This window comes from Salvelinus sp. IW2-2015, linkage group LG13 (assembly GCF_002910315.2).
Source record: "Salvelinus sp. IW2-2015 linkage group LG13, ASM291031v2, whole genome shotgun sequence".
Lineage (NCBI taxonomy): Eukaryota > Metazoa > Chordata > Actinopteri > Salmoniformes > Salmonidae > Salvelinus > Salvelinus sp. IW2-2015.
In genome coordinates, this window is record NC_036853.1 from 668,257 (window position 1) to 682,216 (window position 13,960).

The 13,960-nt window shown below is 44.0% G+C and overlaps 1 protein-coding gene and 1 pseudogene across 1 annotated transcript in view; one reads left to right on the forward strand and one right to left on the reverse strand.

Moving 5' to 3' along the window:
• Window positions 1-5,962, forward strand: part of LOC112067800 (tripartite motif-containing protein 16-like) — a 53,018-nt pseudogene extending 47,056 nt beyond the window's left edge.
• The window catches only part of LOC111971778 (tripartite motif-containing protein 29), a gene marked incomplete at its 5' end in the record, with an annotated part of 82,935 nt that overhangs the window by 50,782 nt on the left and 18,193 nt on the right, over window positions 1-13,960 (reverse strand). The gene's annotated exons all lie outside the window — the stretch shown is intronic.

Here is a 13,960-nt window from a genome sequence, read left to right on the forward strand (position 1 = left end):
CTATCCTGGAGACGTTTCTGTATGTGAATGTGTTTAATGTGCTATCCCTCGCTGTTTCTTGTCCCTCTACTCAGGTAGGAACCTGGTGATTTTGGACAGGAGTGCCGGAGGAAATATATGATCTTGCGCACTTGGGGGGTTCCTTCAGTCGGTCCAGAGCCAACTCCTTCCTCCTCACCGGTCGTATGGATTGTTTGGTATTTGATCTCCTTCCGGGGACACTCCCCCTCGGGGTAGAGTTAATACTCTTCTGTCGGGCTCCCGAACGTAAGGCTCTCGTAGGATTATCTGGTCTGTTTCTTCGCGCGGTACCGTGGTGGAACTTCTTCCTCTCCGCCGGAAGCGGGGTTGTTTCTTTGTTAAGAAGCTAGGACGGTACTCTGCGCCCCTGCGTTTGGATTATCGAGGCGTGAATTGACATAAGGTTAAGAATCGTTATTCGCCTTCCTTATGTCGTCAGCCCTTCCGAGATTTTGAGGGAGCAGGTTTTTTACTAGTTGGACCTTTCGTTAACGCTTACCATTCGTACGGCATGCGAGGGGGGTGACGAGTGGAGACAGCGTTTAACACTCCGTTAGGGCATTTTGAATCCGGGTTTTGCCGTTGGTTTCTCCAATGCTCAACTGTGTTTCAGGATTAGTTATATGATGTTACTGAGAGACATGCTGAAACATCTTTGTTTTCGTTTACCTTGAGATATCTGACTTTTTTCACCGTCTTATACGAGATTCATGGTCAGCAACGTTCGACGTGTACTCCAGCGCCTTTTAGAGGTAATTGTCTCTACGTGAGGCTGAGAGTGCGCTTTCATGTTCCTCTGTCACATTTCTCGGTTCTGTTATTTCGCTGAAGGCATCTAGATGGATCCGCTAATCCAGGCTGTCAGGATTGGCCGCGTTCCTAAGTAGTGTCGAGTTGGCGCGTTTCTCGGTTTCGTATTTCTATCGGCGTTTCCATTCGGTAATTTCGGTCAAGTGGCTGCCCGCTCTCACGCTCTGAACTTCTTGTCAAGTCTTGCTTTAAGTGGTCCGGTTCCGCCAGGGAGCTTTTTATCTCCTCAAGAAGCGTTTTACACTCCGCCCCTATCTTGTTTACTCCTGACGTCACTACAATTCAATTGTCGAGGTTGACGCTTCAAGAGGTGGGCGTGGGAGCCATTCTGTCCAGCGCTTCCATTCTGGATGATAGGTCCATCTTGCGCTTACTTTTTCTCATGCCTGTCGCCATCGAACGCACTATGATGTGGGTAACGCGAACTGCTCCGCATCGTTTAGCCATAGGCGAATGGCGACAGTGGTTGGAGGGGGCGACCGTCCCTTTTTCGTGTTTGGACTGACCTAAGAACCTTGAGTACTCCGTTCGGCCCAAACGACTTAATGCACCGTCAAGCTTCGGTTGGGTCGTTGTTTTTTCGCTCGTTTCGAGTTCGTGATTTCCTATCGCCCGTGGAAATAGACACCAAGCTGATGCTTATCTCGTTCTTTAGTTTTTCTGTGGCTTCTACCGTACCCGAGGGGATTCTCCCTGAGGGCGTGTTGGTCGGGTTGACTTGTCTGGGGAATTGAGAGACAGGTAAAGCAAGCACTCACCCACATGCGTCGCCGGGCGTTGTCCTAGTAACCTTCTGTTCGTTCCTGTCTCTAGCTCGTCTGGCCGCTGTTCTTAGTGGGCTCACTCTGCAGTTAGCTGGCACACCGGCGTTCGGGTAGCTTGCCTTCTATTCGCAGCGGTTTTGGTGCGCCTACTCGGAGCGTGACACGCGCGTTTTCGTGCTGCTTGTTCGGACTGCGCGCAGACTAAAGTCAGGTAACTCTTCCTCCTGGTCGTTTCAGACCGCTCATTCCTTTCGTTACATGGTTCACATCGCTTAGACTTTTATTTACCGTCTGCTTCGTCTGCGGTGGAAGACTGTAGATTCTTTAGGTATCGATAGTTTCTTAGGGCACATTCATTCCCTCGCTAAGCTTCTCTTCGCGCTAAGGAGACGGCACAGATATCATCATGAGAATGTGTTCAGATTTCATGGCCTCCGTTTAGACGCGTTTCAGACAGAGGTCCGCAATCACGTACAAGTTTGAGGGAGTTCTGTCGTTTGATCGTGCTTCCGTCAGTCCTCTCTTCGGGTTTCATCCCCAATCTAACGGTCAAGCAGAAAGGGCCAATCAGTCGATTGGTCGCATATGTACGCAGCCTTTCGTTTCGAACCCTGCGTCTTGGGCAGAACAGCTCCCCTGGGCTGAGTACGCTCATAACTCGCTTCCTTCGTCTGCTACCGGGCTATCTCGCGTTTCTGAGTAGTCTTGGGTACCAGCCTCCCTTGTTCTCGTCCCAGCTCCCCGAGTCCAGCGTTCCCTCCGCTCAGGCTTTTGTCCAACGTTGTGAGCGCACTGGAGGAGGGTCAGGTCTGCACTTTGCCGTTACAGGGCGCAGCACTGTGAGAGCCGCCAATAAACGTAGGATAAGGAGTCCCTAGGTATTGTCGCGGTCAGAGAGTGTGGCTTTCCATCGCAACCTCCCCCTTACGACAGCTTCTCGCAAGTTGGACTCCGCGGTTCATTGGGTCCGTTCCGTGTCTCTCAGTCGTCAATCCTGTCGCTGTGCGACTGCTTTCTTCCGCGACATCTTGCGTCGCGTCCACCCTGTCTTCCATGTCTCCTGTGTCAAGCCTTTTCTTCGCGCCCCGTTCCGTCTTCCCTCCCCCCCCCCGTCCTTTGTCGCAGGGCGCACCTATTTAGCAAGGTACGGAAGATCATGGATATGCGTTCTCGGGACGTGGTCACCAGTACTTAGTGGATTGGGAGGGTTACGGTCCTGAGGAGAGGAGTTGGGTTCCATCTCGGGACGTGCTGTGACCGTTCGTTGATTGATGATTTCCTCCGTTGCCGCCAGGGTTCCTCCTCGAGTGCGCCAGGAGGCGCTCGGTGAGTGGGGGGTACTGTCATGTTTTGTCATTTATTTTCATGTTCTTGTCCCTGTGCTTCCTCTGCTGGTCTTATTAGGTTCTTTCCTCTTTCTCTCTCTCTTCTCTCCTCTCCTCTTCCTCTCCCGCTCTCTCTCTCTATCGTTCCGTTCTGCTCCCAGCTGTTTCTCATCTCCTAACGACCTCATTTCTCTTTCACACCTGTCCCTATTTTGCCCTCTGATTAGAGTCCCTATTTCCCTCTGTTTTCCGCTCCTGTCCTTGTCGATTCTGTTTGATGTTTGCTGTCCTGCGTCTTGTTCCGCCCTGTCGTGTTTTTGCCTGGAATAAAGACTCTGTTTCTTTAAGTCGCTTTTGGGTCCGCATTAATCAGCTTAACACCCACAACCAACTACCCGAAAGTGATGAAACGAGAGACGCACAGGCGTAATAAATTGTCATTATCTTATTGGGTTGAAAGGCTGTGAGGTTGAGCATCCCACTGCTACTGTTCTAGATGACTGTTGGGAATATACTAGTAGACAAGGCAGTGGTTTTGGTTGGACAGTTGGAAAGCTTGCTGATGAGAGTGGTTTGAGGGAGTTGGAGGTTGGCCCTTCTGTGGTGAGAGGGGATGTTCCTCCATGGTTACTCCCAGATCCTGTTGTTGATCTAACCTTGGTAGAGAAAAGGAAAGATTGGTCAGAAGTCAGTGATGAAGGGAAACTGTTTTACAGTTGAACTGTTGGTGATAATAGTTGTCCTCCAATGGGTGGAGCACGTACAACCTGTTAGAATGATAGTATGCTCAGATTCTCTGTCTGTATTGAATAGTTTATCATCTGTTAAATCTAATAGGAGTGACCTACTATTGGAGGTATTAATGTTATTATGGAGAATTGAGAGAATGAGTGTAGTAGTGAGATTCTGCTGGGTCCCAGCACATTCAGGTGTGGAAGGGAATGAAATTGTAGACCAGTTAGCTAAAAGCTTTGAAACAAGATATAATTGATATAAAATATATAATTACCTTGTCAGCTCAGAGATTCAATCCAGCAACCATTTGGTTACTGGGCCAACGCACTAACCACTAGTCTACCTGCCGCCCTTTCACAGATGCCTAGTTTACGTTTACATGTAAGTCATTTAGCATAGGCAGGTTGCCGTAGTAACGGAGACTCCAGTGGGTAAAGGCTTGGTTGGCTCATCACAGGAAATATTACCTGTTACTGGGGAAGAGGCACTGATCAGGGAGGAAGTTCAGGGGGGCAGACAGGGGAGGAGGAGGACGGTACTGTGCCAATGGAGGAGGAAGGGGGATGAGTCTGCGGAAGAAGATGCCTTGTTTTCAGACAGCTCATTGGATCCAGAGCTGACAGCCAGTCAGGCAGAGGGCCCAGTATATATCTGGGCTCTGAGGGGTGGGTTAGGAAGTTCTGGGAAGGAGTATCACAAGTGGTGGTGTCGAGGCTGACGAAGTGGAGGTGGCTCCTCTCCCAAGTGTCATACAGAGGGAGGATGCTGATCATCAACAACTTGGCAGCAAGTTGACCAGGGGGTTGAGAATGGCAGAAACTGGCCATTCTCAACCCCCTGGTCTGCTTGTGGACCTGCAGAGCAATTTAGTTAATTATTATCTGGTCGGGGCGTCACCGGCTGAGGGTGTCGGTGATGTACCTGCTTGTCCAGGAGGGGGGATAAGGCCTGGTGGACCTGGAGAGCAGGTTGGCAGTGTTCTGAATCAAAGTGGTGCAGAGGCTACTGTACATACTGTCTTTCTCTCTCTCTCTCTCTCTCTCTCTATCTCTCTGTCTCTCTCTCTCTCTCGCTCTCTCGCTCTCTATCTCTCTCTGTCTCTCTGTCTCTCTCTCTCTCTACAGCGCTCTGCACAGTCAGCAGTGGAGGACAGTGATCAGATCTTTACTGAGCTGATCCGCTCCATTGAGAGAAGGCGCTCTGAGGTGAAGGAGCTGATCAGAGCTCAAGAGAAGGCTCAAGTGAGTCAAGCTGAAGGACTCCTGGAGCAACTGAAGCGGGAGATAGCTGAGCTGAGGAAGAGAAGCACTGAGCTGAGCAGCTCTCACACATAGAGGATCACATCCATTTCCTCCAGGTAACTAAACTGCCTTGTTACATGTGATATGAAATTAACTTATGTGAAACTATTCATCTCAATCATTATGTGTCCCCGCCTCTGTCCGTCCCTCTCTCCCCGTCCTCCTCCCTCTCTATCCGTCCTCTCTCCTCTCTATCCGTCCTCTCCCCCTTCTGTCCATCCCTCTTCCTCTCTCTCTCTTCTCTTTTCTCTGTCCGTCCCTCTCTCGTCTGTCCCTCTGTCCCTCTCTGTCCGTCCTCTCTTGCTCTGTCTCTGTCCCTCTCTCTCGCTCTCTGTCCCCTCAGTCTCTCTCCTCTCTCTCTCCAGAGTTATCAGTCTGTCTCAGTATCAGTGTATCTTCAGACTTACCAGCATCGTTGTCCGTCCTCTTCAGTACTTTGGAGATGTGAGTAAGACTGTGTCTGAACTGAGAGAGAACTAGAAGACTCCTTAAAGGAGAATGGACCAAGATCTCCACTACAGGTATGTTGAAAATAATAAGAACATCAACTTTAGACCATTGAATTTCTCTACCTAGTCATATACATGTGGAATATGGTATGATGATAACATTCCCTCTCTCTGTCAATGTGTTTGTGTGTCTTTAGTGAATATAGTGGATGTTGTACTGCCTCCAGAGCCCAAGACCAGAGAACGTTTTACAATGTGAGTCTCTTTATTGTGAAGTAACTAACAGTCTTTTTTACTGACACTCCTAACAATCCTCTCGAATATATATACAATAGTAGATCTAATCAAAGACTGGGTATCTATCTGACTCTCATATTTCTCTGATTTGATCTCTGCTGTGCTCTAATCAAAGACAGGGTAGATACGTATCTGACTTAACTTATTGTTCTAACTCCTCATTGGTCTCTGCTCTGCTCTTCTCCAGATTCCTGTCAGCTCACACTGGACCCAAACACGCACACACACACCTCTCTCTGTCTGAAGGGAACAGAAAGTGACTATACGGCCAAGTTCAACCATATCCTGACATCCAGACAGATTCACCAACCAGTACCAGGTTCTGTGTCGAGAGGGTCTGTCTGGACGCTGTTACTGGGAGGTGAAGTGGTAGTTATGTTATTACAGCAGTCTCATATATAAGACATCAGCAGAACAGAGACAGATAATATATTTGGATACAATGACAAGTCCTGGAGTTTACAATACTATAGAGGTGGTTATTGTTTCAGACACAATAATGTTGTGGACTAAAGTATCAGACCCTCAGTCCTCCAAGTAGGAGTGTACCTGGATCACAAGGAGGTACTCTTGTTTCTACAGTGTCTCTGACACAATGACCCTCCTCCACAGAGTCCAGACCACATTCACTCAGCCCCTCTATCCTGGGTTTCATCTCTGTGGTACTGCTGAGCTGGTTAAACTGTAGTAGGGTCCACATAGATACTAGTCATGCTGGTGTAGTCTATAGCTGAGCTGGTTAAACTGTAGTAGGGTCCACATAGATACTAGTCATGCTGGTGTAGTCTATAGCTGAGCTGGTTAAACTGTWGTAGGKTCCACATAGATACTAGTCATGCTGGTGGTGATGGTCCCCAGATGTGATGATTCATTCTGCTCTGTTTTATGTTCAATGATTTGACTGATTTGATCTTCAGATGTTATGAATAAAAATTCAATACATTCATATTTTTTTAAGTGCAATGTTTTAATCTTGTACATTTCCATGAATCATGATGTGTGGTGTTGATGTMTATTGGTTGTCATTCAGAACCATTGATATGTTTTCTCAATTGGTTCTCTGTCTCTATGTAATTCTCYTCAGTGGCATTGAACAGGTAGTATCRCTTACTAACTAACTAAACTATATAGGACGGACACAGATTAATCCTAGTCCTAKASTAAAAAGTATGTTCAATGTAGATGTCCGGGAAACCGGCCCTAAATTTGGCATCTTTCATCCTCCCATACTGCTCAGTCAAGCAACATTAAACCTGTCCAGCAGGTGGTGCTATTGACCAAATCATAAAACTATCAGATATCTTGACTTGCCACTCAGTATATCAGTAATGTTCAGAATAGTACTTTAATAAGGGATGACAGTTACTTCAAATGGATTGTGATATATGTATTGCCGATTTCATTTTTTGTTTCGATACAAATTTCACCAGAATGGGATTTATGGAGTGAGGGATTCCAGGAGGGGTTAGGGTRCTAACTTCCTGATCTGGTAACTCTTCCGAGAGGTTGCCAGTAAAATAAGGGAGTTATCATGGAAGGTGTTGTCAGATCGTGTCTTAATGCATGGAAGGAATAATTTGACCACAAACAGTGTGTGTATACCTCAAAACCCTCCCTAACCGGCTGAAGAAAGAGCGACAAAGGCGTGCAAAACGACAGTGCCTTTTAGCACTTCTGTCTGAGTCTGAGCCATAGACCGGGTGAGCGGGCGGCAGGAGTGCTGAGAGCGCGTGTTTTGTGAGCGTGGACAGAGAGATAACGGCTCAGGTGAGATACTCGTTCGTGTACGTGAGAGAAACAGATTTATCTATTAGGATATTGAAATCTGGACATTACCAAGGGCCATCAAATGGGACAGGCAAGAGTTACATGTGCCGTTGGGAAGATAAACTGTGAAGACGATCTGAAAAAGAGAGAGATCCGGAAGAAAGGGGGGGGGGGGGGTTTGGTCTACACACTGTGAACAATTTGGACTAAGTATATATTGAGATACTGATCTTTGATTACCAGGACACTCGTGACAGGAAAACAGGGACAGAGGGGGGCTGTAATGAGAAGAGTTATTACCGGCAATAAAAGGATGAAAATGAAGGAGAGGGCACGGAGACCAGCATAACTTGGGCATAGAATGTAACGGATGGACGGTTCCCCAGTTTTAGTCAATATACCAAGTTATTAAACATGTTTTTTTTTTCTCTTTCCTTTTCAAGTCAATATGTTTTATGGTTTTGTGGAACATTTTTTATTTTATTTATTTATTTATTTTATTTATCCGTTATTTTACCAGGTAAGTTGACTGAGAACACGTTCTCATTTGCAGCAACGACCTGGGGAATAGTTACAGGGGAGAGGAGGGGGATGAATGAGCCAATTGTAAACATGAGACTGATCATTGTGTGTTATGGGTTAGATGGAATGATATATGTGCAAAAGTATATGTAGCAGGAGGCGAGGTGTTTCAGACAGAATGTTTACATAGGGTTGTTAAGTGATGGAACGTGACTGCAGTGAAGATCTGTGGGGGCTCATCATTAAGGTTGTGCTGATAGAGGAATATTATTACCCAGAGACTGCAGTGGAGATTGTGGGGGCTCATCATTAAGGTTGTGCTGATAGAGGAATATCATTCCCAGAGACTGCAGTGGAGATTTGGGGCTCATCATTTAAGGTTGTGCTGATAGAGGAATATCATTTCCCAGAGACTGCATGGAGATCTGTGGGCTCATCATTAAGGTTGTGGCTGATAGAGGAATATCATTCCCAGAGACTGCAGTGGAGATCTGTGGGGGCTCATCATTAAGGTTGTGCTGATAGAGGAATATCATTCCCAGAGACTGCAGTGGAGATCTGTGGGGGCTCATCATTAAGGTTTGCTGATAGAGGAATATCATTCCCAGAGACTGCAGTGGAGATCTGTGGGGCTCATCATTAAGGTTGTGCTGATAGAGGAATATCATCCCAGAGACTGGATGTTGGTACAGGAGATAGACATTAGGAGAGGAGGACGGCTAACTTACACAATATAGGGACTATTATGAATGTTAACAATTATTTTCCCTTCTATGTGCAAAATAAAAGAAATTACAAAGTACATTTGTATTATACCCAAAGACCAGGACCCAGGAAATGGTAATTTTCCCTTTGAACACATGATTCACAACGTGATTTCAAAAACAAACATGTTAAATAAAAAATAAACACATTTGAATAACAATCAACTTTCTCATAAAGCAATGGTTAAATAGAGTAGAAACTGGTGTTTCTCATTTCATTTTTAATAATAAATCCCACTGTTTCTATCATTTCTAAGTGAGATTGATCTGGTCTCACCAGAAAGCCAGGATACAGGGGCATTCGACAACAATTACATATTTTGCTTCTTTCCCTGTCCTTCAGAAACACATTTCAAAAACCTTCCAAACATTTACATCCTTCTTCATACCAATTTAACAACTGAATTGAAAAGATAAATAAATCACACTATAACACAACTGACCGATAACCTTCATAACAGTCAATTGTGTGTGCTGTTGCTGGGTGAACCGCAGTAAAAACACACATGAACAGGCCTCACTTTTCTGGAACTCGTTTATGGCTAATCCAGGAACTTTTATACTTAAACTGCCGAATATTATAACTGCTCTCCCAAGACCACAGTCCCAGGGACATTCCAACGAGAGATAATGAAACCCCCTTTTCTGGAAAAGAACGTGTAATTTCGTTAGCATTCACTATGTTACATTTTTAATCAGCAAGCCAAAGGTATTAATTATAAACCAAAATGATAATTGTAAATCCACTGTCCTTACTCAATCATTAAATGTTTGTTTCAATCCACCAATTGTTTATGTATCTTTAATTTAGCATGTCCTAATTGTCATGCCCTGACCATCAGTTTGCTGTGTATTGCTATGTTTCTATGTTTTGTTTGGTCAGGTGGTGTTGACTGGCTTCTTCTATGTTGTTTGTCTAGTTTGTCTATTTCTATGTGTTTGGCCTGATATGGTTCTCAATCAGAGGCAGGTGTTTGTCGTTGTCTCTGATTGGGAGCCATATTTAGGTAGCCTGTTTTGTATTGTGGTTTGTGGGTGATTGTTCCTGTTCCGGGACTGTTTCGTCGTCGTCGTCGTCGTTTGTTTGCTGGTTGGTTAATTGTTTTGGTTCTTGTTCAAGTATTCTAATTAAAATGAATACTCACCACGCTGCATCTTGGTCCTCCTCTCTTTCGCCAGATGAAGATCGTTACATATTCTCCATAACCACCACACCAAAATGTTCATGAACTAACTGAAACAATGTCAACAAGTTCATTTTAGGTTTAGTAACACCTTTGCTAATTCCTCGTTACCCCTCCACCCTTTCATACATTCTAGAAATCTATTTCAGAATAAAACCACATCAAATGTAAATCTATTTCAGAATAAAACCACATAAAATGTAAATCTATTTCAGAATAAAACTAYATAAAATGTAAATCTATTTCAGRAYRAAACYACATMAAATGTAAATCTATTTCAGAACAAAAYCACATCAAATGTAAATCTATTTCAGAATGAAACCACATACAACATCTCATGAGATAAAACCCCCCAAGGCTTTCTGAGTCTGCAAGGAGTGTTTGGCCAGATCATTTAAATGTGTTACCTTTAGAATCCATTCCCCTTGCATTTCGCCTAGATTCTTCAGCCCAAAATATGTTTTCGTGTGGCAAATTTTACCAATTTCTTATAAGGAATCTTTATTTGATGATATATTTGATCCCTGGCCTCTACTAAAAAGTTGGGTAAGACGTGATCACATAYGTCTTCCTTCACATAGAAACTGTGATCTCTATGAACCACTATSGATGGAACCGAGGCTATACACCGATATGTGACATTTCCTCTCCTGCTGCTCTCAGAAGGATTTGTTGTTGCTCTTTTGTAAAAGATACAAACGCATGTATAGCGTCATTTCCTTAGAATGCAGCAGATTTCAGTCCCACTTTACACTCCCTTCTCCAATGACCAATAGCCCCACACCTAAAACAGGACTCTGTCTGCCTACGCTTTGATATTTTTCCACTACATTTCTTTGGTTTACCTTGGCCATTGAAACTATAGTTAGTGACTTTCCTGTGGCCCTGATAACCCCTCACACGTCTGTGAAGTGAGCAGAGTTATATTCCACTCTCAAAATATCTTGCTCKATTTTATCCACAACCCCCACAATTGTCGTTTTGATCAACAGKTTTCAAACCTTCCATCAAAGYCRAAGTACAAATTCTATCAATGTACTCCCGTACCCAGTCTTTTGGTAGCTGAGTACATCTATTAATTCCCCATATCTGAGAAGAATTGGTAGAATGCTCGGGTGCTTCTTTCAGCGACTCCATGGCTTTATTAAAATCCTCTTGCTCCATCTTACAGGGAGAAACGGGGCCGTTTGTCAACATTTCAATAGTTATTATTCCCAAACCTTTCCCCTCTAAAATACACACCTTCTATTAACTATTTTCCAAGGCAGCSCTACCCACTTCCCCGGATAATAATTAATTGGTCACGGCACTTAATACCTTGTATTAGAACCTAAACTATAGCATCTGCAAATGTATTACTGGAGAATACGGATGACTTAATGTCTTATTCCAGTATTGCACCTCAAATATCACTATTATTGATAACCCATATTACCAAATTATTCACACTTGTCTTCCTATTTCCACATAATCTTTCATAACAGTGTCTAAACTTTTCTGTGCGTTCCCTACCTGCATCCTTTGCTCAGTCAATCCCCTTGTCCTTTCCAGGTCCAATTTTCTTTATAATTCCTAAAGATTTCGGCGCACAGAGAGAGTCTCCTCTCATCTTCCACCTCTGATTTCTCTCTTTATTCTCCCAACCACATTCCCGATCACTATAACATACCCACTGAGTTTTTATGGTGGAAGGTTTTGTTAAAACGCATTCACCTATCCTGTCTGACTTGTCCCAATTCTCTCGCGAACATTCCTCTAGTTTTCTTTATACTTTTCAACAATCCTTCTGCTTTGAACATTTTTATCACATCGTTGTTCCTTTTCTTTCCTGTGTCACTTGTTTTATGTTTTTTTATTAGAGTTTCCATTTCCTCACATACTGAGACATCAAATGTTCCCTTAGTGCCCATTTTCCTGCTGCGTTTTTCCCATTTCTAAACATTTATATTAGTTCTTCCTTACATAGGGGATGCCTTACATTCCTTACATTTGATCTTCCTACCGTCAGTCTCAGTTGCATTCCTTTTCCTGTGTTAGGTCTGCTAGTTACTAGTATTTTCTTTAATATTAGTCTACTGACAGTTTATATATTTTTATTATTGCTGCTCTTTCATTTATTAACTTCCTTATTTGTTCTAACGCTGCTGATATTCTGGTTTCCAGGTTTATTTTCTGTTTATTCCTTCAGCTTCCTGCGATATTCCTTGCTCCCTTGTTTTGTTTTATTGTGCTATTCACTTTATTAAAACCACTCTCTTTCTCTTGTTCTTAGATTTCTCCCTCCTGGTCCAGGGCCAAACCTTCCTAACAGCTCGTTAAGTCCTGGATGTCTTGACCTTCTCTTGTTCTTAGATTTCTCCCTCCTGGTCCAGGGCCAAACCTTCCTAACAGATTATTGCACTCGGTCTATTGGTTATTACCTGTCTCTAGGTTTTTATAATTGTTCTCTCTTTTTGAGTATATGCTTACTTCAAATGTTATTACTTCTATGTTTCTCTGTACTGTATATTCTTCTACCTTGCAGAACAGTATGCAATTTGTAATGGCCTTACTGGGCAATCGCTGATATCGTCATGACATTTATTACCATTTTATTTTCTGATGTTCATGTATTTTTTATTTATCCTGACTGTTCAAACTTCTAGCATTATATTACTTCAATGGTTATTCATGTACCATTCACACTTGCCTCCTTTAGTGTGGGACTGGGTGCGTCCTCCCTACCAGGTCACAGTCAAGTGACGGTCCGGGAGAAGTGTGCAACCCCTTCCCCACCAACARCAGAGAACTTTTACACTCACTTTTACACACCTATTACGCTTTCCTAAACGACCTGCAAATTCAGCCTTTTTCTGATACACTTCCTCGTCACAGAAAAAAAGCGGTATTATACAGGGTTTTACCTGTCTGAGCAGTCCTTTGCTGATTCACTTCCTCAACACAGCCAAGCGGTAACCACAGGATATTTGCCTATCTGAGTAGTCTCTAATTGATTCACTTCCTCAGCACAATAGACGATAAACATAGGTATTTTTGCCTGTCTGAGCAGTCCCCTATCGATACATTTCCTCGACACTATAGGGCAGTAACCACAGGTCTTTTATTTAATTCTGTTCGACCATGCAGATGGATTGTTGACACTCCAAACTGGATGGAACAGAACAGTCAACAGGACAGATGAATGAGATGGAATAAATGCCCCCAGATGAGCGACTGAGCGAGCTGGATGAATTGAATGACCCACCTGACTCGGACTCATTCAATAAGATGAATGGGTTGGGTCAAACAGGTCTAAACAAACAAGTCTGGCCAAACTGAATCAGAAACACAATCCTAACTCAAACAGACTGAACAAACAAGTCTGGCCAAACTGAATCAGACAACACAATCCTGACTCAAACAGACTGAACAATTGGCGGTTCGTGCAGTTGCCGTACCAAGCGTGACACAGCCCGACAGAGCCTCATTGTGCATCAGTAAAAGTTTGGTTTTAGGGGCCAAGCCAATTCTTCACCCATCTGAGGTTGAAGAGGCCTGTGTGTGCCTACTCACAACGTCTGTGCGTGGACCATTTCAGATCGTTGATGTGTACACCGAGGAACTGAAGCTTTCAACCCCACGGGTCCGCGATGTGGATAGTGCGTGCTCCCTTATCCTCCTTTCAGGCTGTGTAAGGCTATGTTGACCAAGAGGAGAGTGATGGACGGTGATGCCATCAGATGACCTGGCCTCCAACTGCATTTGTTTAATCATCGTTTTTGGTTACTACATGCAATTCAATATGTTTGATTTCATATTTTTGATGCTCTCTATTATTAACAATGTAGAAAATAGTAAAAATAAAGATTAACCCTTGAATGAGTAGGTGTGTCCAAACGTTTGACTGGTCATGTATGTGAAGGGGAGATTGTTCACGCCAATAGAAAGTCTATACCTCTACAATACCATCTCATTAGATGGAGCCATTTCCCACCATTAGTTTGGGATTCAGACCTGCAGTCATCTTGATTTCAGACACACG